At 41.1% G+C, this 27,595-nt stretch overlaps 1 pseudogene; it reads left to right on the forward strand.

The window, feature by feature from the left end:
* Positions 1 to 252: 252 nt before the first annotated feature.
* LOC100582190 lies at positions 253 to 19,327 on the forward strand (annotated as a pseudogene).
* Positions 19,328 to 27,595: the final 8,268 nt, after the last annotated feature.

The raw sequence follows: 27,595 nt of genomic DNA on the forward strand, positions 1-27,595 counted from the left end.
TGTTGTTTTACCTCATTCCCCTTCTCTTAACACCCTTCTTTTATTACCCTGGAGGCTCTAGGTTGCTGTCACTTGGAGATAGTAGATTCTCTCCACGGGGAATATGTAATGCCCACAGTCGGGAATATATGCTTACTGTCATTGGCACCTAAGTACTTCTCTGCTGGCCTAGGAGCTCCCAGGAATTAACTAGCTGGTCAGGGTTAATATCTAATTCAAATTTTCCTCCAAGGAATCCCACATTTGCCGCACATGCATCTTAAAAGATCCATACTCCTTCGTGAAGCAAAGGAAATAAGTATGGCAGCAGATAAAACACGCCCCTGTGGCCTCTCCCTCCTGTCTGCATGTTTCATCATGGTTGGACATTTGGTTTGTGCCAGTGAGATTCCTTTTATATTCAAAGGGACTGCTTCACAATGTTCTCTTAAAAAAACTGAACTGCACAAAACACCTCATGAGCAGGACCCTCAAAATGAAGTTTATCCACGAGATTTTATGTATAATGAAGCCACACTGCTTAGAGATTTTGCAGGAGTCATCAGCCAACTTGCCTATGAATTATTGTTAATCTATGAACAATGGAGATAGTGATTTTCATACCATATACATACACCAGCTTTTAGGGGACAGAGCTAATTTCCAGTTGTTACTGCTTCTGGAGAAAAGCCAAAAGAATCCTTCCGAAGCCATTTTGGACAGATCGACTCCTTCCTCCCTACCTTCCCTGCTTCCCCTCACCTACACATACTATTGGTAGGTACTGAAAGGAATTAGGATTTTGCAGGTCTTTCTGTGGTAGGACCTATGTTTTCTTAATTCTCAATCGACACTTTTAAGAGTTACCCCAAATTGCTGGTAAGGAAAAAGGCTTTGAGAATTACACGCCGAAGGCTACACAAGAAGTAGAGGACTCCATGTTTCTGGCTGAACGGAAAGCCCCCAGTCTTTCTACTGTACCATGCTACTTTCCGAGTGGTTATTTTTTAGATTTGTTTTCTGTCCTGGCCCGTATCTTATTGATTAGTTTCTTGCCTTACTTGTTCCTAATGTGAGTGCTTTAGCAATTTAACAGACACTAAAAATATATTCTTCCTTATCCTGCTTCCCCAACACCAACAACAACAACAACAACAAAAGGAAAGCAACAAAGCACATGTTTTTTATTTTTTATTTTTTTTGAGACAGAGTCTGGCACTGCCACCCAGGCTGGAGTGCAGTGGCTCAATCTCGGCTCACTGCAAGCTCCGCCTCCCGGGTTCCCGCCATTCTCCTGCCTCAGCCTACCGAGTAGCTGGGCCTACAGGTGCCCGCCACCACGCCCGGCTAATTTTTGGTATTTTTATTAGAGACGGGGTTTCACCATATTGGTCAGGCTGGTCTCGAACTCCTTACCTCGTGATCCGCCTGCCTCGGCCTCCCAAAGTGCTGGGATTACAGGCATGAGCCACCGCACCTGGCCCAGCACATATTTTTTAAACATGGAATTCACCTAGTTTATGCAAAGAGTACCTCCCTGACAGCTAAATGTGGGGAAAGATTAGAAAGAGAAAAGCAGAAAAAATTCTTTTGAAAAGAAAAAGAGAAAGCTAGAAGGATTTAAAATAGCCACCGGGAAGCAACAAGAAATGTGGGTCTTTGACATGATGTAAATTCAAAACGCACAATTGATTTATGCTCGGCTTTGCAGGAAAATGTTTGGCTTTAGAGGATAATATGAAAACACTGTTTAGGATTAGGCTGAATTATGTTTTCAACAGGATGGAGGAGTGTCCATCCTCGGTGCCAGGACTTGATGATGTTGGCTGATAGTTGCCTCTTATCTCTCTGATATGTGGTACTTGAGTCTCTTAAGACCAAGGATGGCCTTTGGAGGAAAATGCCTTTTTCTTCCCGGCTGCCAGTTAGAAAGCTGTTCCAAAACCATATTGATGACTATAAATGTCAGAGCTTTAACAGTATATGATGTTCACTTACCAACAGGCTGGTGGAAAAATAGTAGGGAAGAATGATTATCTGATTATAGTTCACATTCTTGAACATATGTTTGACAATGTAAATAAATCTTATCTATTTTTCTGCTGGGCTCACAATACTGCAGAAACCTCCTATCATCTTTGTCAATTGTCTTCCCTCTATGGCCTCCCTGGGAAGCAGATGCACTACAGCGATTGACTACACACCTGGTCACTCCTGTTGTTTGTTAATGGACCCAAATGATGGTTACCAAACAGTTGCTGGTAAGAAAAACCACTTTATCCCAATGCAACTCTACACAGTGCTGTCTTTTAGTTTTTAAACCTAAGATTCCTCAGTCATCCTGTCTCAAAGCTTGAGTTTCTATATTAAGAAGTGTTTTTAAAACAATCAGATGACAGATGAAGATTTAGAAACATGCAAAAATGATCTGGACATGCTAGATTGTTAACCCACAAATTAAAAGTAAAATTACTAAGTCTTATACATTTGGGAATAGGAAAGTGAAATGCAGGATATAAGACAAATTTATCCACAGCATAGGTAAGAAAAAAAAAGGAGTTGAGAGCTAAGTGAAGTGAGTTGGTGATGTGGCTATCAAATGATTTTGAGCTGCGTTAATGGAAATACAGTGCTCAGCAGGGGTGTGGGGAAGGAAGTTCTGTTCCACAGTGGTACCTCACTAGAAGATATGGGCAACTGGCCAGCTTCTACAGGCAAGGGACCAGGAAGCAACTCAAAACCATATTGGAAATGGACATAAAGTGGAAAAATAAGATTTTATGTAATTTTTAATATAAACAACTGCAATTTATTGCAAGGAAATCTGTTTTGCAAAGGAATCTACAAAGTTTATATACTGCACACTTTAATTATAACAGATCAGGGAAATCCAGTTAATGCGTTAATTATCACAACTTCGGTGAATAAATTTATTTAACCTTTAAGTGAGTCAACAAGAATTACTTTACAACTAATATTCATTTTTTATAACAAACAAACATAGTCTCAAAAGTATTGTTAGTATACTTGGAAAATACTAAAACCTCCATGTATTGTAGGAACACTCTTTGTACTTTTTAGGCAACAGATTTAGGAACCTGACAATAACCAGATACAGAATATGTACAGAGTTAACTTAAATTCCATGGTAATCAGAGGGTAGCCATTCTCTATTTCTCTCATATTTCTCCCCATTCCCCAAGAAAGGGATAATGGTCGGCTCAGTGGTTCACCCTTAAGAGAGCAGTCTTTTCTCGATTTCGATTAACATTCACAATTGTGACTGATTACAATTATTTTACCTGGGCTGAATAAGATCATTTGGAGCTTATAGTAATCATGGTTTTCCTGTAATGCAGGTATTATAGCCCATTTTAGAGACCAGAAAAAAGAGAGGTTAAATAAACTGCCCAAGGTCACATAGCAACAGAACCAAACCCAAGTCTCTCTGACTTTAATGACTCTGTAGCTTTCTGGATATTTGAAGGACCACCAATGGGTAGAAGACAAGTTTTTATTTCATCATAAGGAAGAATTTTTTATTCATTACATCTGTCCTTAAGATGGCTGCCTTGAAAGTATCTGCCTTGCCAGATAATGTACAGGACACCCAGGTAAATTTGAATTTCAGATAAACATTAAAAAAACTTTTAAAGTATGTGTCCCACATACTGCATAGGGAATTCTTATGCTATACATTATTCATTGCTTATGTGAAATTTAAGTTTAGACATTCTGCTTTTTTTTTTTTTTTTTTTTTTGGAGACAGTGTCTTGCCCTTCCACCCAGACTGGAGTGCAGTGGCCGATCTCAGCTCACTGCAACCTCCACCTCCCGGATTCAAACAATTCTCCTGCCTCAGCTTCTCGAGTAGCTGGGATTACAGGCACATGCCCTCACGTCCAGCTAATTTTTGTATTTTTAGTAGAGATGGAGGTTTCACCATGTTGGCCAGAATGGCATCAAACCCTTGACCTCAAATGATCCACCTGCCTCGGCCTCCCAAAGTGCTGGGATTACAGGCGGGAACCACCATACCCAGTCAATTTGTATTTTTATTTGCTAAATCTGTCAATCAATCCTACTTGAGAAAGATTGTATTTCCAGGTGCTGGTAATTGAAAACATCAGTGCTCCCATGGAGACGTGGTATTGAGGATCTGAGAGGGGTTGTGATTTCATCATCTTCATGGCTGTCTCCTTTGAGTCCAGAGCTGGTCTAGGTGTCGGGGGGAAAATGAATGACTCTACAGTTCTTCGCTTTAAGGAACAGCAGCTCTTTAAAGTCTTCTTTCCATTCCTTGTTTTTTAATCCTTTGGCAGGACCACCTCACTGCTCACCAGCTTCTGGTAGGTACATGGGACAGTGGAGGGTACAAAAGAGAACAACAAATTGCTCCTTATGAAGGTTTCTTGAACTTTGTTGGTGGGGATCCTTGGAAACACATCTCTATAAAGGATTGTGTTTCTGTCAAGAATTCTAGAATTTTTAACACCCAAGATGCAGCATGTTAAATATATTTTGCGTTTTGTCCCAAAAAAATAAGGCATTGGGAGTATTTTTCTTAGAGATGGGATTTATGACAGCTTCTGCAAGATCCTCCAACTCACACAAGACAAGTTAAAAGTTGGCCCTATTTTGAAGTTGATAAAACCATCGCTCTGGAAACATTTCTTAAAGTTTCTGAATAAAACACTTTAGGAAAATTCTTCTTTAGTGGATATCTTATAGCATATGGTATTAACGACCTGTCCCATGAAATTCATAAGAAGTGGCTTCATGCTGAAAATTGACAAATAATGAAAATTCAACTGAGGCCCCTTTCAAATGTGGTTCTTCCACACAGTGTGATCTGTTCACTGGAGACTGTTGTGAAGACTGTAAATACAATTCCTGTCTGGGTGCCGGAACAGAACACAGGCTGCCCAAGGCCTGAAGAATCAGTCCCACATGTGTTCCATGTAATTATGTGTCTGTAGACATATTTCTAGGTTACAATTGTGAGAAATGCTTGAAAACGTTCCAGTAGAAGCGGAGACCAAAACTATGGTATTTTTGCAAAACCAATATGTAAGTAGAATACCCGATTTTATGAAATGCTTTCGTTATTTTAACTGGTGGAAACCTGCCTTCCCTCAAAATAAGACTGTAACTGAAAGAGTCTGACAATACAAGAGAGAATTTTTAAAAATACAGTCTTACAGTGGAGAAAGCTTTTCTTTTGTTTTTTTGAGACAGGGTCTTACCCTGTCACCCAGGCTGGAGTGCAGTGGTACAATCTCAGCTCACTGCAACCTCTGCCTCCCGGGCTCAAGTGATTCTCGTGCCTCAGCCTCCCAAGTAGCTGGAACTACAGGCATGCACCACCATGCTCGGCTAATTTTTTGTATTTTTAGTAGAGACATGGTTTTGCCATGTTGCCCATGCTGGTTTGAACTCCTGAGCTCAGGCAATCCACCTGCCTCAGCCTCCCAAAGTGTTGGGATTACAGGCCTGAGCCACCCCATCTGGCCAGCAGGGAAAGCTTTTCTAAGCAAGATGCAAAATCCAGGAACCATGAAGGAAAGATGGATAAATGTCTGCCCACCAAAAATGCCACAAAGTCAAAAGACAAACTGGGGGAAATAGTTGCATTATAATAGCAAAGAGAAAAATTTTCCTAATTGACACAAAAATACAATTTACTTTAAGTAGTATAAATGGCTCTCGCTACTGAAATTTAAGAGTTACAAGACCACATTTCTCCCCTAGTAGTTTGGCAAATGTAGAAAAGTTTGGCTGTACACATCATATTGGTGAGAACAAGCGGGTGCAGGCCTCCTATGCTGTTGCCAGGAGTGCAAGTTGAAGTGGCCTTTTTAGGAGACAATTTGACAATGTTTATCAGAGCTTTAAGTGCACATATCTTTTGACCTGGCAATACTGCTTCTGGAAATGTACCCAACAAGAATGTATGCTAACCTAGAACAATTTTCCTGGAAAAATATATTCCCTTCATCCGACCCACGTTGCTTTGACAACCAAAGCCCCAAGTGGTAAAATAGCATTGCCTTGGGGAAGAAATAGAGGGAAATGCAGAGCACAAGGACGATGTCCTTGGTTTCAAGCCAGCGAGGTCGCTGGTCAAGCTGAGCTGGAGTCTAGAGCAAATATGCAGTTTGTGAACTTAATTCCATACAGAGAGCTGGTCTAGAAGTTACTTGGGACACTGTATTTCCTTTTTCTTTTTCTTTTCTTTTTTTTTTTGAGACGGAGTCTCACTCTGTTGCCCAGGCTGGAATGCAGTGGCATAATCTCAGCTCACTGCAAGCTCTGCCTCCTGGGTTCACGCCATTCTCCTGCCTCAGCCTCCCAGGTAGCTGGGACTACAGGTGTCCGCCACCATGCCCAGCTAATTTTTTGTATTTTTAGTAGAGACAGGGTTTCACCATGTTAGCCAGGATGGTCTCGATCTCCTGACCTCGTGATCCGCCCACCTTGGCCTCCCAAAGTGCTGGGATTACAGGGGACACCGTATTTCCATATAGAGGGAGGGGATCCCTATCACACTGAATCCTCTTGGAAACAGTGGTGTTTGTGACACTCTAGGATTCTTCCTTTATGTTTTACTCTTTCCCCTTTGAGCCCCATGTTCCCTGCTCCTCCTGGATGATGTGGCCTTCACTCCCTCTTGGGACCATGGCTTCCTTCATATATGGCAGGCAGTTCTCCAAGCACACTCCCACCCCTCCAGTCCTCTGTACGCTTCCATCCTCAGCAAGATGCTGGGCCCTGTTAGTCCTATACCAAGATAGCTGCTCCACTCCCTCCCGCTCGAGAATTCTTAGGCCCTGGCACCCTCTTGCCCAGGAGTGTTTTCCTTTTTAGTTCACATTCGTCTCAGCTGGATACAAATGGGAGCTGCAAACACCTGGAATGAAGCCACTGTTTATACGTCCATTAAATCCTAAGGCCCCCAAGAGGTCCAGGGAGGCTCTTGCTTCACCAACTTCTCCTCGAACGTTGCCTCTTCTCAACTTTTTAAAAATGCCTTAATATTATTGTTAATGAGCAATTCATTTACATGATTCAAAAGTCAATACTGTAAGTAATGTGTACCTGAGAAGTCTTAGTTCCACCTCTCTCATTTTATTCATTTTCTGTTCTAATGGTTCTTGATATGAATGTGTGTATACATACAAATAAAAGTAAGTCATAACACAGATTATGCTAAATTTTATCCCCCTTTCTTACCCCCAGAATGTTTGAATATGATATAAACTATACTCCACCTCGGTTTTTTGCACTTAAAAATATCTGGTCATATATATTTTTAAAATTTTAATTGTGGTAAATACACAGAACATAAAATTTACCAAATTAATCATTTTTAAAGGTACAGCTCGGTGGTATTACATCCATCCACGTGGTTGTGCAACCATCATCACCATTTGTCTTTGTAACTCTTCCATCTGGCAAAACTGAAACTCTGTACCCATTAAACAACAACTCCACATGTGAGAACATTGGAGAACCACCATTTACTTTCTATCTCTATCAATTTGACTCCTGTAAGTACATAGATAAGTAGGATCATACAGTATTTGTCTTTTTGTGATTGGCTTAGCATAAAGTATTTGAGACTCATCTATGTTACAGCATCTGTCAGAATTTTCTTCCTCTTTAAGGTTGAATATTCTGTTGTATGTATAAGGCCACACTTTCTTTATCCATTCATCTATCAGTAGATATTTGGATTGCTTCCACCTCTTGGCTATTATGAATAATGCTGATATAAACATGGGTACACAAATATTTCTGAAACATTTCTTTGAGTTCTTTTGGATATCTACTCAGAAGTAGAATTGTTGGCATATACGATAAATCTTTTTTAAATGTTTTGAAGAACCTCCACACTGTTTTCCATAGTGGTGGCTGTATCATTTTATATTCCTGCCAATGGTGCACAAGTTTTAAAAAATAGCAGTAGTTATTTTCTGGATTTTTTGTTTGGTTTGTTTCATTTTTGATAGTAGCCATCCTATGGGTGTGAGGTTTCATTGTGGGTTTGATTTGCGTTTCTCTAGAGATGGCTGATATTAAGAATCTTTTCATGTGCTTGTTCACCATTTTGTCCTTAGCCTTTGCCTATTACAGACCTTGAATAACTTGCCAGCTTCAGCAGTAACAGAAACATTTGGGCCCCCTTCTTTAGGCCACATGTCTATTTGTAGTAGGGGAATATACCAGTAATATTTCATTTCCTGCTTCTTTCTGCTAAATGTGTAAAATCTTCATCTGCTTCTGAGGTTAGTTCTTGCCATTTCTACAAGCTGTAAAGACACTGCTGAATCATGGTGTCTTTACTACCTTAACTCTCTTTACTTTCTGTCTGACACACTCCTCCAGATTCTGCATTATGTGGGCACCCTAGAGAGGGAAAGACAAGTCAGTACGTTCTGGGTCTCCTGAAGACATCCATTGTTTAAACAAACCCTGTCAATGAAAGCTTCGCTAATCAGGCCTATATCTTTTGTTATCTTTCTGCTTCTCCTCTGCCAGCCTTCACCTGCATCTTCCACTGGAGGTTTATTGGATATTCCCTTGTAGATGATAAATACTTCCACTTTTGCCAACTCTTGCATTCTGAAACTACCTAATCAGGCTCCAGATAATTTGTGCTAATCTTTTCTATCTTCCTTTCCCAATATCCCTAAATCAGTGGTTCTCAACTTTGGCTGTAGGTTGGCATTGGCTGGGTAGATTTTTTAAAAGACTGATGTCTAGGCCTCACCCCCAGAGGCTTTTACTTAATTGATTTAATTGTAGCCAGAGCATGGGGATTCTAATGTGCAGCCAGTGTTGAGAACTACTGACCTAAATTTTTGGAAAAATTAATCTTATTAATGAATGTTATTAATAAATCTTGTTCACTCTCTATTATAACTTAAAAGGCTTGTCTCAACAGTATCCTAGATTGAGCTATCTCTGGGGTAATCACCACAGTTAGTTCGCTAAGGTTTTATCCTCTGTTAATTATTGTTTGCACTTCAGGCTCTCTGATCCAATCACAAATCCCCTTTCCTTATTACAGCTGTGAAAGCAGTGTGTCTCTCTTTTTACCCTTAATATTTCTCTAGCCTGTCAGGAACAGGGTAGAAGAAAATATCTTTCCTACTTCACCCTCAAACGCCTTCTACAAGCAGGACATATTGGCAAATATTTGGTTCAATCCTTGTTGGAAAACCTTTGGAGGCTGATTTCTGTAATTCTCGAATTCTACTAAAAATTATCTGAAGATATGCCAGCCGGTGAATGCTTTGTTAAAGATACATATGCAGCTGGAGAGGCAAGATAATTAGGAGACTAGCAGCAAAATGAGTAGAAACAATAGTGGAGAAGATTAGCAATTTAAAATGCGTAGAAACTACGTCAATTTATCTCTCCTTGGAAACTTCAGAACCCTTTGCTCTTAGGACAACTTATGGAATCACTCTCATTATGTACCACTTCTAGAATCTGTGACTGGTGGAATTCTCATTCCTTAAACTCAAGGTGCTATTGAAAGTCAGCCAATTATTCTACTATGAAGACGTAAATATAGTAAACATTTTCCCTTGATACCAGTTAGGGTTTGTGTAGATCTGCTTAGGAGAAATATATTTTCTCCAGTGACTTCAATCTGTAGTCCTATGAGCTGCTTGGTGAAAATTGTCTTAAGTTCCAACAGTGGGACTGCTTCATGTTGTTTGGATCATACAAAGACAGGAGGTGTGGTAACAGACAAACCTCTAAGCAAGAAGTCATAGGGCTAGACCTTACCAAGGAGTCAGAAGTCAACACGATTTGCTATAAACTGCAATTATTCAAGTGCAATTAACCTGCTATAACAGGAGCCCTTCAACTTCCTGGAAGGAGCAAAGGACTATCATAACCTGCCTAGTTCACAGACCCTGCCATGCCTTTGTGAGGCTTTTCTTAGTGCCCTAACCTGTTAGTTACCTAACCTTATCAGTTTACTGTTTAACTCTTCATAGTAGAATAATTGGATGACTTTCAACAACATATTGAGTAGTTTTCCAAGAATCCCGTTGATAAGTTTATCCACTGATGTCCACCTGCCAGCCTTCCTGTCTACTCATGAATTGATCATCACTATGCCTAATGGACAACCCCAACTCTGCAGGTTAGATACACCCAAGAGCTTACCTGTATGGCCCCAGACATTGAGTTCCTGCCTCCAACTGGGCTTCTTCCCAGAACATATCACTGTGTGTTGTTCCTCAGTACCTACATCATTTTAACGAGTCAGCCTGGTCTCAGGCCCCAGCCTTGCCTGGCCTCATCCTACCATAGGTCTACAAGCTCATGCCTGACTTCAGTGGTGGTAAAGATCATCAGTGTGGAGCAAGACTTTAGAGTTCAGGTTCAAATTATGCTCTGCTACCTGCTAACAGTGAGGCTTTTCCAAGCCTCATTTTCCTCAGGCACAAAAATTGAGAATGAACAGTAATTACCTCACGGAATTGCTGTGAGGTTTAAATGAAACAGTCCATGGAAAGCATTTAGCGCAATGCCTAACATATTGTAAGTGCTCAATAAATACAATACATATTATCTGCATTATTTCAGTTGCAAGAAACATAAACCAACTCGGTTTAGTTCAAGAAACAGTGGGGCTTGCTGAAAGGCTACAGAGAAATTTCACAGAAGCCAGTTTCTATGTAGTAAGGACAGATGGATGTCCAGGAAATGGGAAGTCACAGACAACCACTCCCTGACTCGCTGATTCTGACTCTGTCTGTCTGTCATTTCTGCTTCTTGCTGCCTGTTGACTTCTCTCTACTGATTCTCTGAGTACCTTTTTTCTCAGCTTATTCACATCCTGTGGTAGACTGCTAGTTGTTCTCCAATATCCATTCTTTTTTTCTTCCTTTAACAATAGAGCCCTTTTGTTTAGTTGGACACATGGCCTGCTTGGTAAACATTACATTTTCTGGACTCCCTTGCAGCTAGGTGTGACCACTCAATCAAGTTCCGGATTCATGTACACGTGGTGTATGTAACTTTGTCATCATAGGAAAGGGCAGCCTTGTTTCTGCGTCCGTTTGACTGCAACATTAGTAGTAAGCTATTTTGGACTGTGCCACCCTAACAATGAGTAGGCCAGAAGCCTAGGTTCCCAGCAATGGGAAATTGCTATCTCAAGTCTGGGTTTGAGAAAAGCAATATCTCCTACCTTTTTTGAGGCATTTTATTTTGTCTTTAATACAGTGGTTGAATCTGTGTCCTAACAGATGAATCATTTACTCTCAGGGGCTTGTGTAGCTTTGTCCTCTCTTGGCTCCAAATCAATATCACAAACAGTCATCATTGTCCAACTGACCCAAACATTTAGTTTTCATTTCCAAATTCTGATGAGAAGGAATCTGATTGGCCAAGCTCAGGTCAAGTATCTAGCCTGGTCTAATCATCTATAACTGAAAATAACTGGGGTTTTGGGGTTGAGTAGGGAGGAGGCAAGTCACGTGGTGCAGAGAGCTGTACCAGCCAAAGACTATCAGTGTCATAGGTTCACTGATAGTAGGATATAGAAGGGATAATCATTACTGGCTTGCCTAAACCCATGAGATGTTATATTATACAATACATAGAAAATAAGCTTTTGTTAATTTTTTTTTAAAAGCTTCTAACATATGTTGTGGATCAGTACATATTCTAGGCAAACCCCCAGAACCCTCTACTTCTGTAGGACTACCTAATAGTCACTGAATAAAATGAACATCCTGCACAGATAAAGATCCTGAATCATCAAAATATGCTTCAAATATGTTTATTTACTGAGTTGACAAATCCTAAAAAGTGTACTTATAGAATTTTACAGACATGTCTAGCCCAATATTTTATCTAAATTAATCAGAAAACTCAACTTATTCAGTTACTTTATACTCTGCAAACTTAAGTTACCCAAGCTGTTATCTGTGAAGTTGTTTAGCTATGACATTGTCAAAACCTTTTTATGATATGTAATTAAACTGGTTGCAATTTGTACATTTTAATTCCATAATTTCATACTTAGGTTTAAGTGTCATACTTAAACTATAGATCAATATCAAGGAATAATGTGAGATTATTGGAGATACAGTCTCTGAGATGTTCCTTGTCAGTGAAGCCATTTGATTTCTACCAAGCCCATACAGCAGCTTTTCCAAAGGTGTGTTCTGCAAACCACTGGTACTCATAGATATTCCAGGACAAAAGGAATTCCATTGTAAAATAAATTTGGAAAAGATGCTACAAGTTATATTTCCCTGCAAGTGATGCAAGTATATGCTGCAAGTTATGTTTCCCTGTTAGAGTCTCATAATGCTATGTGTAATGAACACTCTGAGACGTCCAGCTGAACCAAAACATGTGACATTTGTTGAATATTGTTTAATCCCATTTTTCCTCAAAATTTTACACCTTGGAAAATGCTGTGTACATGTGTGTACTGCAACAGGCAGGGCAAATGCAACAGTGAGGCCATGGGCAGAATTTTAAGAAACAGAGGCCAAAGTAGCTTAAGCAGGGATGAAGTTGCTCAAGAAAGACAAAGTTTTAAGCCATAAAGGACTGTATATATGTCTAAATAGAGCTAAAAAGTGTGAAGAGTCATGTATTTTAATTCAACACCAGGGTTATGGCCCTGCCTAAAAACACAGACATTTGTCTAATACTTTATCATTTACAGGGCAACTATAGATGTATATAAATTACACTTAATCCTCATATTAACCCCATGATATGAAGTGTTATTCTATTTTTCAAAGGAGAGAGGTAAATGTTAGAGTGGTTAGGCACTGGGCCTAGGACGTGAGGACACACAGCAAGGAAAAGATAAAGGTGAGATTACCCTACAAAAGAAAGGCTGTCTTTAAATAAGTTTGGAGAGGTTCAATACACCAAACCATAGTTTGACCATTCTAAACTATTGTCAGTAGAAAAACTCCTTGGCCTTAGATTTAACCAAACCTATTTGCTTGCAACACATTTGTTTAAGGTTATTTTTTTTCCCACATTAATTTTCTATCAACTCTCTAGGGAACATACTTTGAAAATGGTTGCTCTGGATCATTGATTTCTTACTGGCCAAAGACAAGAATGATCATGGCCAGGAACTTCCCATAAATCATGGTCTATTAGTCAGACATTCCTGGAACTGGATTAAGGTTTACCTTTGTGGTTTATATAAAGAACACCCTTGCCAAGTAATTAATATGCCCTGATCTCCTTCCCCACTGCAATTTGCCCAAATTACTCGGGTGTGACTTAGCTTATAGAGGTTTTTCTCTTGTGCGTGGTTTCCAAGAATGGAGCCAGGTTGGTGCCTGTGCCATGGATTGCTTAAAACATTTGGAATCTTATTTACCTTCTGGAAAATAAATGGGAAGTATGGGCCAAACTTTAAAAATGAATACTCCAGATGAAAAGAAACTGATAACCATACCCAGATGTTAATTTAGCGAATGCATCTCATGTGATGCCATGGCAATGGCAAATTCCAGTGTTTGGTGGACCAGTGTGGGGAATGTTTAAAGTCTTCCTGACTCCAGTTAAAAGCCAAGAGTCATTTGTTGGGAAGGTCTTACTTCTTTTGGTTGCCACTTTTAAGTAGACCAATCTCCAGCCAGTCTATAGAAGTCATTACAAACACATCGAAGGATTACTCCAGGAAGGGTACCTAAGAGCATATTGTAAAAATGCAAACACACAAAGACATACAAGCTACGATCTTCACCTTAAAAGCATTTTTGGAGAAAAAAGTTGATGTCATTTAACTGATTTTGATTTAAACTTTCCTCTAATGCATTTTCATTCTGGGTGACTAACTGAAGAAAAGAGGGGCAACATTGAGGGAATATTTACACCCTCAATCTCTTAAATGTTTTAAAATTAAAATCCACAGTTCCATTATTTCCTCTGTTCTTTTTATATTTTCTCTCCCATTCATAGTTGACACAGATAGTATGGCATATTATTAAGTCCAGCTTCTGTGAGCCTCAGTTTTCTCACACCTAAAATGAGAGGATTGGACCAGAAATTAAGATTTCCTTGGATCTATGATTTTAGTGTAGTTCCTGGCCATGGTAGATACTGGATAAATAATTGTTGAATAATTCTGTATACTTAGTCACATATTTTGACCTCTACCAAATACAATAGTTCTGCTATCTGGCAGACCCAGGTTAATACCTTGGCTCCACAATTTATTAGTTCTGTGAACTTGAGCAAATTACCCTTCCTAAGGCTTTTTGGCCATATCTATTATATGGAAAAAAAGTGCTCACCTCATTAGGTTAGTAGAGGATGAGATGAGTTGACCTCCACAACCCTCAGGGTAATGTCTTGATACAGCAAGCATGCAACAAATAGTTGCTGGTATTACCGTATCAATAGATACTTTTAAGAAATAAGTATCAGTAACAACAGGTCCATGGGAATTTCCACAGACAGGAATTTCCGCAGAGCTAGAACCATTCTCTTTATAGGTTCTTGTCTGCCTCAGATGGCATCCATTACAGTAGGGAATGTGTCCATAGTGAGAAAGTTTTGCTATCCCCATGCTCCTAGTTCCTAGAAAATCACTTGCCTCATTGTGAATGTTCCTCATCTCCACCCCACCTTCTCCATCTCTACCCCACAGTCTCTGCCCTACCATCATCTGGCTGACTCCTGTACATTCCATTCTTGCCAGCTTTGTAACTTGCCCTTTCCTGTTCAGGGCACTTTCCTGACCATGGCACACTGCCTACGCTCTGTCCCTCTTCTCAGGCTCTCCCAGTGAATGTGAGTTGCTTGACCATTTTGATTTTGACCATTTTATTCACCACTCCATCCCAAGTACCTAAGCACATAACAGGTGACCAACAAATATTTGCTGAATAAGCAAATAAAGTATTCATTGCTGTTTCTGCTTTTAAGACAACTTGGTTTCAGATGAATGCTTCAGAATACTAAGATAGCCAAGTCTCAGGTCTTTTCAGTGTTAGATAAGTTCCAGGATGTGGATTATCTAAAGACTATGTGGTGAACTCTATAGCACCCTTCATGCTTATGTTTGAAAATGGTTGCTGTTTTAGGAATTCAAAAGATGAAGCTACATTTTAAATTATGACTCAGAAAGAAGTGGTCAGGTTTTTCATTTCTCCGTAATTTTCTACACCCTTTATCAGATATGGCACATCAGTAGTCCTCTCCAACGAATGCATAGCCTATCTCTTTTTTATAATGTCATCAAATAACTAGAGGTTGGATAAACATTTGAATTTCAATGGCTTGCTTCTTGCATTGTAAAGTAACCACTTAGGTGCAACTTAAGATTATTCTGTACCATTTATAAACCAATAAGATGATGAAATGTCCTGAGGCTGCAAAAAGTAGCTGAGAGTAAACTGCAAGACTGATCTGTTTTAAAATACAGGGTCTTCCTTCCCTTTGACAAGGAGAGGAAATGTCATCTCTCTGTAAATCTGGCTCTTACGGTTGTTAAAATTGATGTGGGGATGACCACCATATTTATTTCATTAAAATCACCTGAAACTTCTTTTAATATCTGTGTCTAAAAGAGTTTCATTCTTTGGAGATTACATTATGAAGTAAATTTATTTGAAAGCTAATTCCAAAAGAACACATTTTGGCTTGGCTCATCTTCAATGTAATAGATAACCTAAAAAGAATCACTAATGTCATATTTTCAGATGTTATCAAAATATGTAATATATAAGTAGAATTTTTCAAAACTACTATAAGTGGTCAAGAAAATGTTTATGCAGTGCTCAAATTTAATTTAAGCTAGAGGTCTATGCAACAGTCTGAATGGTATTGTGAATTTAGAAATAACAGTAGAGATCTTGTCCAGTAACAATGACTTAATTTATTCACTCTTTGGTGAGTGGCTACTTTGTGCTCATTGCCTTGTGCTCATGATGTACAATTCATTCATTTATTTATAAATGCTTTAAAAAAATGCCTTGAATATAGATGTGCCAGGCACAATTCCAGATGCTGCTGATGAACAAGTTATACATGATCCCTGCCACTAAGTAGCTTACATTACATGATGGAGGGAGTTGTAAAATATAGACATATAAGAAACATGTGCTTCAGACTAATCTTCTTCAAAGAGCAACCCTAAGATAAATAGCAAACTTTTCAACAAAAATTATGAAAGCAGAAGTCAATGGAATGATATTTTTAAGTGCTAACAGAAAAAAAAACTGCTAGTTTAGAATTCTATATTCTAAAATAATTTTCAAAAATTATAGTAAACCAGACATTTTCAGTCAATTAAAAGTTGAGCAAAGCTGTCATTAGCAGACCTGCAATATAAGAATTACTGAAGTAAGTTCTCTGGGTTGAAAGAATAATTTTTAATTATCCCAGATAATTCCTGTTTGTAAGATACACATTAAATACAAGGACGCAGATAGGGTGAAAGTCAAAGGATGGTAAATGTATCATGCAAACACTAACCAAAGGAAAGCTGGCACAGCTATGTTACAAACAGACAAAGTATACTTCAAGACAAAAAATATAATCCCAGCACTTTGGGAGGCCGAGGTGGCCAGATCATGAGGTCAGGAGATCGAGACCATGGTGAAACCCCATCTCTACTAAAAATACAAAAAAAATTAGCCAGGCGTGGTGGCGGGCACCTGTAGTCCCAGCTACTCGGAGAGGCTGAGGCAGGAGAATGGCGTGAACCCGGGAGGCGGAGCTTGCAGTGAGCCGAGATTGCGCCACTGCACTCCAGCCTGGGCGACAGAGAGAGACTCCGTCTCAAAAAAAAAAAAAAAAAAAAGACAAAAAATAATACTAGACATATAAAGAGTGACATTTCATGATAAAAAGGGTCAATTCAGCAGGAAAACACAATTCTAAATGTATATGCATCTAATAATATGTCTTTAAAATATATAAAACAAAAATTGTTTAAACCAGAAAACTTCAAAATCATACATGTAGATTTAAAAATACCTCTCTCTGTAACTGATAAAATAAGAAGACAAAAAGGCAGTATCCCAAAACAGCAGCATATATTCTTTTTTAATCAGACCTGGCAAAACTCCAAAATTATATCAGCCTTAGATGATGAGAGGGCACTTTGACTAAAGTATTGATATTAAACCAAAATATAGTCACCTGAAAATTGAATTATGATAATATATTCTGGGAGTAACATAGGCACTATGTTAAGCCTAGGGAAATCCATAAAAATGAGATGCAGCCTTTTCCTTCAATGAACTCATACTTTAATAATAATGATAACCAGGGTTTACACAGCACTTTTTGTGTGTGAGGAACTATTTCAAATGCTTTATTTGTATTAATTCCCCCAAGAACCCAGTAAGGTGAGTTATTATCTCCCATTTTACAGACGACAAAACCAAGGCACTGAGAAGCCTATCACTTTATCAAAGGTCAACCCAGCTAATAAGTGCTGGAGCTGGGATTTGAACCCAGGGTTCTGGCGCTATCCCATGTTCTTATTTCCTTTAGCCCTCTTTGAGAGCGTGCACTTCTTTTCTTACTAGGATTTAGGGTTGGATAGAAGTACTTTGGGAAGTGTATCTGGTGAGTGGGCTGGAGCCCTCTCTGGGCCGCAAAAAAAAAAAAAAAAAAAGCCCTCCGATCTGTCTTTTAATTGCTTCTCTTCGTTTTTTTCTCTCCGATTTCTCATCACTCCAACTAGCCCAGGAAGAAGGCGGCGGCAGCCTGCGAGGAGCTGAGCTCGGGCAATGGAACTGCCCGCGCCGGGCCCAGGAAGCGCGGCGGCCCGGCCGGCAGGAAGGGCCAGCGGCCCGAGCGCTGCAGTAGCCGCCGCGGCTGCGGCTGCAGTAGTGACTAGGACCGCGTGGAGCTCAACAGGGACCCCTGCGGGGAGCGCGCTGGGCGCCAAGGAGCGCGTCAAACTTGAAGGGTCAAAGTGCAATGGGTAGTTTTGATTTTGGGGGCAACCAACTGGGACATGATTGGTCGAAAAGAAGTGCCTAAACAGCAAGCTGCTTACCTCAATCTCGGTCAGAATTTGTGGGGTCCCCACAGGTATGGCTGTCTGGCGGGGGTCCGGATACGGACTGTGGTCTCGGGTTCCTGTGCTGCACACAGCCTCCTCATCACCATGGAAGGGAAGCTGTGGGGTTGGGGTCAAAACGAGAAGGGGCAGCTGGGACATGGCGACACCAAGAGAGTAGAGGCCCCCAGACTCATCGAGGGTCTCTGCCATGAAGTGATCATGTCTGCAGCATGTGGGTGGAACCACACCTTGGCCTTGATGGAAACCGGCTCTGTGTTTGCGTTTGGGGAGAAGAAGATGGGGCAGCTGGGCCTTGCCAACCAGACAGACGCTGTGCAGCCCCACGCAGATAATGTATAACGGCCAGCCAATTACCAAAATGGCCTGTGGGGCTGAATTCAGTATGATAATGACTGAAAAGGAAACCTCTATTCCTTTGGGTGCCCTGAGTATGGTCAGCTGGGACACAACTCGGGTGGGAAGTTCATCTTCGGCGCACAGCGGATAGAGTACGACTGCGAACTGGTCCCCCCGCGACTGGCCATATTCATTGAGAAGATGAAAGACGGACAGATTCTGCCTGTACCAAACGTGGTTGTGGGAGACGTGGCCTGTGGTGTGGTGCTAACCACACGTAGTCCTGGACTCCCAGAAGCGAGTCTTCTCCTGGGGCTTCGGTGGCTATGGCCGGCTCGGCCACGCGGAGCAGAAGGACGAGATGGTCCGCCGCCTGGTGAAGCTGTTTGACTTCCCTGGGCGCGGGGCGTCCCAGATCTATGCTGGTTACACCTGCTCCTTGGCCGTCGGTGAAGTGGGTGGTCTGTTTTTCTGGGGGGCCACCAACACCTCCCGTGAATCTGCCATGTACCCGAAAGCAGTGCAGGACCTCTGTGGCTGGAGAATCCAGAGCCTGGCTTGTGGGAAGAGCAGTATCATTGTGGCCGCCGACGAGAGGACCATCAGCTGGGGCCCATTACCAATCGGGGAACTGGGCTAGGGGGACCACAAGCCCAAGTCTTCCACTGCAGCCCAGGAGGTGAAGACTCTGCATCCACAGTCTTCATTTTCTCAGAGAAGGTCGCCATGGGCTACTCAGACTCTTTGGTGATAGCAAGAGACGAAAGTGAGACCGAGAAAGAGATCAAGAAACTGCCAGAATACAACCCCGAACCCTCCCATGCTTCCGGAGACTCCTCCGACTCCATCCATACCTCTGGCGGCAGCTGTCATTTCCATGTGCACTGGGACTTCGAGAAGTCAAATGAGGAATTTAAAAAAGCGAAAGTTGATCGAAGGTGCATTTTTGTTTAGACTCCTTGAGGTTCCGTTTTACAAGTGATCCAACGTTAACCACCTTTTTTTTCTGCATGCTTTCCAAAGTACGTTTTCCCCCTTAATGTCGAATTAAAATACTTGCTCATAGTTGACTTACCATTCCTACAAAAGAGGCAGAAACTGAACAATCTAGGATTTTTTAAGTTTTTTCTTTTTTCCTCTCCTGAATACACTCCCTAAAACACCCCCTTTCCAGTTATAATTAGCATCCGTGATCCAAGCAGATGCTGCATGGAAGAGGAATCGCCATTTACTCAGAAAAAAATAGTCCTTTACAGGAACCCGCAGCAGCTAGGCAGAGTCAGTCCCTGCCGGCCCGCCTCCATCCAAAATCACGCTCGCCTGCTTCGGAAGCATAGGGGACACTACTTTCCTGCTTTTTCTTGCAGATCCGCCTAGGCCGGCGTCGGTTCTGGTTCTCCCCTTGGCGGCCTGTACGCCCACAGCCTTCTGGCTGCAACATTAGAGAATCTGCCCTGGCCCCCCTGATGGGGGATAGGGGGTCTGTGTTTAGCCATTTATATCTACCTCAGCTGTTAAAGAAGTCCAAATGAAAATCAGGTGGTGGTGGAACCATGGGGACTTGGGGGTGGGGCAGAGGTGGGAACATTTGTATCAGCTGAGTTGGTGTCGTGGCTTCCCGTGGAGCCCTGGCTGAGCCTTTTTAACACGCACTCGCCAATTAGAGATTGATCAGCCAGCAGTCAAGTGGATTCTCCGGTACTTGCAAGAAGGATCAGCCCTTTCCATACCAACCTTGATCACCTTGTGCTTTGGTCTCCTTTTCCACCCCGCCTGCATCCTGCCTCGCGCTGGCCATCCTGTTGCTGAGGCTCGGGGTACCGTTCTGCTGACTCAGCTCCCTTCAGTCATGTTTGGTTGGCTCTGGTACCAAATAGTTGGGATTACTGAAGAGTTCCCTTCCTCGCATGTCTGCACAGATGCTGTGGCTGCCACCCGTGTCCCCGTCAAGTGCCCGAGCTTGCTGCCATGTGCGCTGTGCTGAGTGAGTTATGAGGTGCCTTTCCCCGAACGCTTCTCTCGCCTGGACCCAAAAGAGGCGACAGCTCTGGCTGGGGCTCTTGGTTTCCAGAGGGTCTGGACTGGTTTGGGCGCTTTAAATTAGATATTTAGTTCAGTGGTGCTTATGGGGGAGATGAGAATAGAACTCAAGCGAGTGTGAGACTTGGGTGGATGGGAAAGTTAAATATTGGTCCCTTCAAGTGTTTTTTTTTTTTTGCTTTGCTATTGTTACCACTTGTCACTGTCTCCATGTTAAAATGCCAAAAATGATCTAGTTGTTGTTGCTCCACCCCAGTCTCTCCTTACCGTGACTCCTGCCCTTGGAGGCCACATAGCAGTGTCTGTTGCACCAGTCTCAAGGTCCTGTGGGAGGAGACTGGCCTTCATCTCTCTAAGAGTTAGTCTGAGGCCCCTCGCATCTCTTGTTCTGTGTTCAATCAGTAGTCCAGGGGAGAAGCTTCTGCCACTTCAGAGCTTTGCTAAACTAACCTAATTTGTCCAAGTCACCCCAAAACCACCATCTCTGCCTCAGGCTTTTATGCGATAACCTGATCCGTTCCCTGGACAGTTCTTTCCTGGAACGCAGCCCAGGCACCTGTGCTTCTGGCACCCTTGAGGTCTCCCTTTGAGTCGTGGTCACCGAGAGGGTTGAGGAAGCAGCAGTCGAGGTCCCAGCCTTTGCAGAAGCCGCCCTGGGCGGAGCTGGACTTAGATCTTCCGGTGGCCAGCCCATTCTAGAACCCTAGCCAGGGTCTGGAGCAGGAAAGGGGCCTTCGAAGTGAAGACTGCCTTGTCCCACACCTCCTTTTGGCTTAGACTGAAAAACGAACTTCCTAATGGGTTAAATCCTTTAAAACAAGGAGCTGGGAAGAAGGGCGTCGTGCACTCCTAGAGAGAGGTACACAGTTGCCCTGCTGTGAACGTGTTTGGCGCTGACTCCGCAGGCAACTGACTGGTCTCCCAGCTCAGGAAAAAGAATTTGAAAGAGGCTTAGAGTGAAGGGGAATCAAAGAGGAGGTTGTGATTTGGTCGAAGGTGCCTGGTTTAATGCTGTCATTGTCATATACATACATAAATACATATATATTTCTTGGAGTAAACATTTTAAATAAACGACATCATTGTCTACCAAAAAAAAAAAAAGTAATTTGGGAAAAGGAGAATGGGGAGATTTTCCCCTCAGGATCCCTTAGGGACTCCTGTTTGGAGCTTCAAGGAAGCCCAAATTTTCCTATGTAGTCAGTAAAGGAGTAGCCATCTTACCCTCCGCTCTGAGGGCTGATCTGCAGGATGTGGTCTCTGGGTGCATATTTAACCTCTAAAGTAGAGGGGGTATTCCTGAGCCAGGCATCTGCATACACTGAGTTTAGATGTTTTGTCTTAGATGAAGCAATTGCTCATTCTAGAACCTCAACCCTGTAGCATACAAGGATAGCTAACTAATAAATTTTCCTAAGTGAATTTCTGGGGAGGCTGGCAATTGAATCTTCCTCTTTCCAGAACATCAGTACCACTGGCAGCATTTGCAAAAATCCCAGTAATTAGATTAATTTGCTAAATGCCACTGCAGATTCAAGGAGTATTTTAGACTTGATTTTATTTTGCTGTGTATGCTTTGTTTATTTCTTTATTACTGCCATGGTTTAATTATTTTTTCTCAATTTTACACTGGCCTTTCCTCCAAGGAGTCTGAGAGGTTCCCTCTCAATGAGAGCTTATTCATCTTTGGTTTTTGGCATAGGAATTTTTCTTTATATTTTTGCTGTAGAGTTTCTCAGCCTGGGCACTATTGACATTTTGGGCCATATATATCTTTGTCATGGTGGCTGTCCTGTGCATTTTGGAATGCTTGGTGGCATTCTTGGATTTTAACCACCTGATACCAGTAACACCTGCACCTTCAGTTGTGACACCAAAAATGTCTTCAGACAATGTCAAATGAGGAGGGAAGAACCACTGCTTTAGTTCATGGTTCATAATAGGAAGAAAATTAAGTACAGTCATAAAGTCCCAGTTATTAAATTTCTACACCACCAACTCCAGTGCAAATGGCAGACACCTGCAAGCTCCACCCTAGATGATTGTGAGATCTTGACAGCACAAACTTAACCAGCTTCTAGCCCTGGGCCAGGCATAATGTCTTCAGAAAATATTTATTGAAGGAATTTTTTAAAGTGAATGATAACATAAAAATTCTTTCTAATGCCACAAATTTAGGGTAACTGGATGTCAAATAAACCAAATAATGTGCCTGGCTTGTTTAATTTTACACTGAATTTGCTGGCTTACATTCATTCATTCATATATTCATTTATTCTTTGGCTCAGCAGATCTTGCTACATGTGAGCAACCTGGCCTAATGGTTCATGGCATGGGTGCTGGTGCCGTATTACCTGGGTGCAAGCTCTGTTATTGCTACTCATCGGTTTTATGACCCCAGGCAAGTTTACTGACCTTTCTGTGCCTTAGTTTCCTCATTGGCAAAACAGAGAGGATGCATATGCATTGTACATACCTTAGAGAGTTATAAGAATTCAGTAACTTAATATATGTTAAGTGCTTAGACTGTTCTCTGACACCTAGTAAGCAGTATATGTGTTTGCTATTATTAGACCTAGTTGAGAAGGTAAAGAAGGATAAAGTAAAAGATGTGCATCAGAATAGCTCTAATTCGGGGCAGAATATAATACCTGTTGTAAGGGAAGTTCAAGCTAAATATGACAAAGAAGCAAGGTCGTAGCCAATGGAGGGATAGAGAAAGCAGAGACAGCCTCATGACAGAGGAGATGTTTGAGTTGGGCTTTGCACAGGGCATGTGAGGGGGGCATCTGGAGGAGGCAATAACAGAAGCAAAGTTGTGAGGATACATGAAGAGAATTTCTGGTGGTCCTATTGAGCTGGAATTTAGGGAGATGATGAGAAATAGGTCTGATGACACAAGTTAGGGATTGACTGAAAGGTTTTGTAAAGTCTGAAACTTGGTGGGCCTGGGCTGTGGAATGCTGTTTCCTTACTTAGTAGCTATGTCCTAGACATGTTATGAAACCTCTCCAAGCCTCAGATTTCTAACCTTAAAATGGGCAATGTTTACCTCCAGAATTGTTGTGAGGATTAGTAGAAATAATGAAAAGGAAGAGTTTAGTACAATGCCCATACACAGGATTTATCATTATTATTATCCTGAAAGACAGCCTGAATTGGGAAAGAAAAGGAGGGAAAAAGCAGAAGTACTTGGATATTTGTCTATGCTGGTTGAACAGAGACAGGTACCTTACAATGCTTTGCCAGTGACAAAACATGGTGGTGATGACTATAACAAGAAGCCAGATAACACTTATTTGATAAAACAAAGTATGCCAAGTAACTGCCCCATGCCAGGCACTGTGTTGCATACAGAGGATAAAACAAGTAGGATCTAGTCCATACTTATAAGTGAGAACATGGAGTATTTGACTTTCTGAGTTATTTCACTTAAGATCATGGCATCCAGTTCCATCCATGTTGCTGCAAAAAACCACATGATTTCATTATTTTTCATGACTAAGTAGTATTCCATGGTGTACGTATGTGTGTGTGTGTGTGTATATATGTATGCATATATATATATATGTACATATATATATCACATTTGCTTTAATTATTCATTTATGGACACAGGTTAATTTCATGATTTGCTATGGTAAACAGTGTTGTGCTAAACATATGAGTGCAGGTATCTTTTTGATATAATAATTTTTTCCTTTGGGTAGATACCCAGTAGTGGGATTTCTGGATTAAAGGGTGGTTCTATTTGTAGTGCTTTGAGAAAGCTCCACACTGTTTTCCATAAAGATTGTACAAATTTACATTTCCACCAACAGTGTATAAGCATTCTCTTTTCTCTGCATCCTCACCAACGTCTGTTATTTTTTGACTTTTTAATAATAGCCATTCTGACTGGTATAATATAGTATCTCATTGTGGTTTTAATTTGCACTTCTCTGATGATCAGTGGCATTGAACATTTTTTTCTTATACTTATTGGCCATTTGTATGTCTTCTTTTGAACAATGTCTGTTCATGTCTTTTGCCTACTGTGTAATGGAGTTATTTGGTTTTTCTCTTGTTGAATTGTTTGAGTTCCCTGTGGATTCTAGATATTAGTCCTTTGTTGGATGCAGAGTTTGCCAATATTTTCTCCCATTCTGTAGATTGTCTTTCATCCCATTGATTATTCCTTTTGCTGTGCAGAAGCTTTTTAGTTTAATTAATTCCCATTTGCCTATTTTTGTTTTTGTTGCATTTACTTTTGAAGTCTGAATCATGAATTCTTTTCCTAGGCCAATGTTCAGAAAAGTTTTTCCTAGGTTTTCTTCAAGAATTTTTAAGGTTTCAGGTTTTGCATTTAAGCCTTAAATCAATCTCCAAAATACCAAGTTATTTTGTTTTTGCTTTTATGTAAAGAAGGCTGTGAACATGAGAGAGGGCTTGGGGGTATATGGCACTTTCATAAAGCACAGGAAAACTTCTTTAAAATTCTTTTTCCTCATTGTATTTCACATCCACTCTCTCAACTCCTGCAGGTGCTTTAGTGTCTCTCTTTCCAGATTCCCACCTCATCTCCAATTTGGCTCCTCTAAACCCGATGCTGCAGACTTTCTTTTTTCTCCCCACTCACCCTAGCTCAATTCTTTATTACATGGATTGAGTTCACCTTTCCTGTCTCTCAGTTACTACTGGTTCTCTCAGTCCCTAGATTTTGTACAATCAATGGCCCAGGGTTGACTAAGCCCGTCAGGATCTTTCCTCCTTGAGAATATGGGGTAGGGAGTGAGGAAGAACGACCTAGGAGTCTTATTAAACGCAGAAACAGGGAAAGAGGCTACAAATACACATTGACTAATGATTTTGGACCCTGTTTTCATGAATGAATAGAAGTGGTTCTTGCAAGAGTCTGACTGAATTCACTGAATGACAAGCTTTTTTAATGCATGTGGACACAGCCTAAGGGAGCTGTCTCAGTTTGAACTGCAGAATTTTACCAACACTTCTGTCTATTATTACATTGTCAGTGCTCTCTGGTCAAAGACAATCATGAATCTGCCTGTAAATGTAAGAAAGTTTGGGTTTATCCATTTGTTGCAATGAAGGTAATCTCACTCCATGGGAAATTGTGGGGTGTCTTGAAAAGGGGGTCTTAGAAAGGACTTATTATAGGATTTGGGTGATTTTGGTAAGAGTTCAAGGAAGTAGGATTTTATTCTGGATTAGATGCTGTGAGGAAGCAGAGGTAATTCTATGATTGGTGATATTAATAATTCTTCTTTAGGAAGCACAGAAACATAACCTCACAATGCTTCACCCACTTACCAAGCTAACCCCTTGCTGCCACAATCTGAAAACATAAGGTAAAAGATAGTCTTAACTCATTTATTTTCAGAGGTCCTTTAAAATTATCCTCATTTTGATTCTTGCCCTTTAAATAGAGAGTTAAACGTGCTATTTTCTTAGTCCAGTTAGACTTATCCAATAAAGGATCTAGTTTTTCATGGAATATCTTTCCTATTTTTAATTTTTAAAAGCCACTCCAGAAAGTAATGATTTGTCTTCATGGGCTTAGCCACAGTTTGCTCCTGACACAATTTCATGCCCTCCTGGGTAAATCTGTGGTTGACTGGGTAGTAAATGAACTGCTTGAGCAGGGTCCCGTTTTTCAGGACTTGTCTGTTTAAGAAAGCTAAGTGACTTTTCTGTCATCTCGGGCACTTTGACCTAAGTAAATGGTTCATATAGTAGCTGTCATCTCAGCACATCTTCTCTCAAGTCGTTTTTTTTGTTGTTGTTGAAAATTTCCTCTTACACTTACTTTATTTGTCTGTCATACTGATCCTTTAAACACCAGACTGCCAACTTAATTCTCCTCAGTGTGTGATTGTCCTTTAACAAAAATACACATTATGCTTTCCACAAATAGATTATAATGGAGTGGTGTTTGCTGCACAGCTCTTGACCTCCTCTTGAACTGAGCATCCAGGGTGACTTTCCAATCTTTGCCAAGGTTGCCTTGCTCAGCTCTACTATTCCCTGACTCCTGGCTGGTGGAGGGAAATGGTTCTTGAGGAGGTTTCAGCACATCCATCACCTCATATCTCCAAAGAATTATCAGCCAAGCACAGTCCTCTCAAGAGTTCAAAGGCCTTCTTGGCCTTGAGGATAGGCTTACAAAGGACAATAGTCTTTTAAACTTTGCTACATGCTTTTATCAGTTGAAGGATGCCAAATACTTGCATTTTTTAAATAACAACTAAGAAAATTTCACAATTCTTCGGTTACCATTGGCCTTTTTTTAAAACCAATAAATTGATCCTGTGTGACACCAAATGATTCTTTCTGGCCTCTGAGCGGGACTCCCTTCTAAAACTGTATGAACTGCAGTTGCAACAAGGTCCTTGATGGATACTGCAGGTCAGAGCTGCTTGGAACACGTACTTAGCTTTCTAGGATCCCTTGGGTTTTGTAACTAAAGCCAGCACTTATCTAGCATTCCAGCTTTCATGGGGAAATGGAAAACAGTCTACAGGCCCCAAAAGTAGGAAAGGGCCTGAGCCTTTAGTGTTCTGAGGAGGATGGCTCCAACAGCCCCTCTAGCGTGAAGGGATTCTGACAGCCTCCCAGGAGGTAGCAAGTCACTGCTCAGTTCTGCTCATTTCCATCTGTAACCCCAGCCAGCTACAAACAGAACAGGAGAGCACTCTTCTGCCAGGACTTTTGGAGGGATGGGGTAGCACAGAGGGCTTCTGCAAAGGTGAACATGCTCTGCTCCAGAGTATCCCAGGAAAACCCTAGCACTGAGTCTTGATACAGATGCCTTTAGACTCAAATCATCCAAGAAAGCTTCCTTATGTTATTTAACAGGTCCAGTCTAAAGAAATAAAGACCTTAATGCCAGCTACTCAGGATGCTATTTAATTGGGCAAATGTTTTAATAATTAAAGCAAACCTCAGAGAATGAAAACCACACAAAAATTTTGACAAGACAGTTTTGCCCTGTAGAGGCATATGAGAAGCGATGAGAGTGTTAAACTCAATTAGTTTTCTTTTTTTTTAAGATTGCTAATTTGAACTGACTTGGATAGGGACAATTTTTCCTCTCGAAGGGAGGACTCTTATTTCGCTTCTTTACTCTCTCTGCCTCAACTGTGCCCCATCACCATAGACCTCCCCACAAGTAAGTTTCAATGA

The sequence above is a fragment of the Nomascus leucogenys genome, chromosome 22a (assembly GCF_006542625.1).
Source record: "Nomascus leucogenys isolate Asia chromosome 22a, Asia_NLE_v1, whole genome shotgun sequence".
NCBI lineage: Eukaryota > Metazoa > Chordata > Mammalia > Primates > Hylobatidae > Nomascus > Nomascus leucogenys.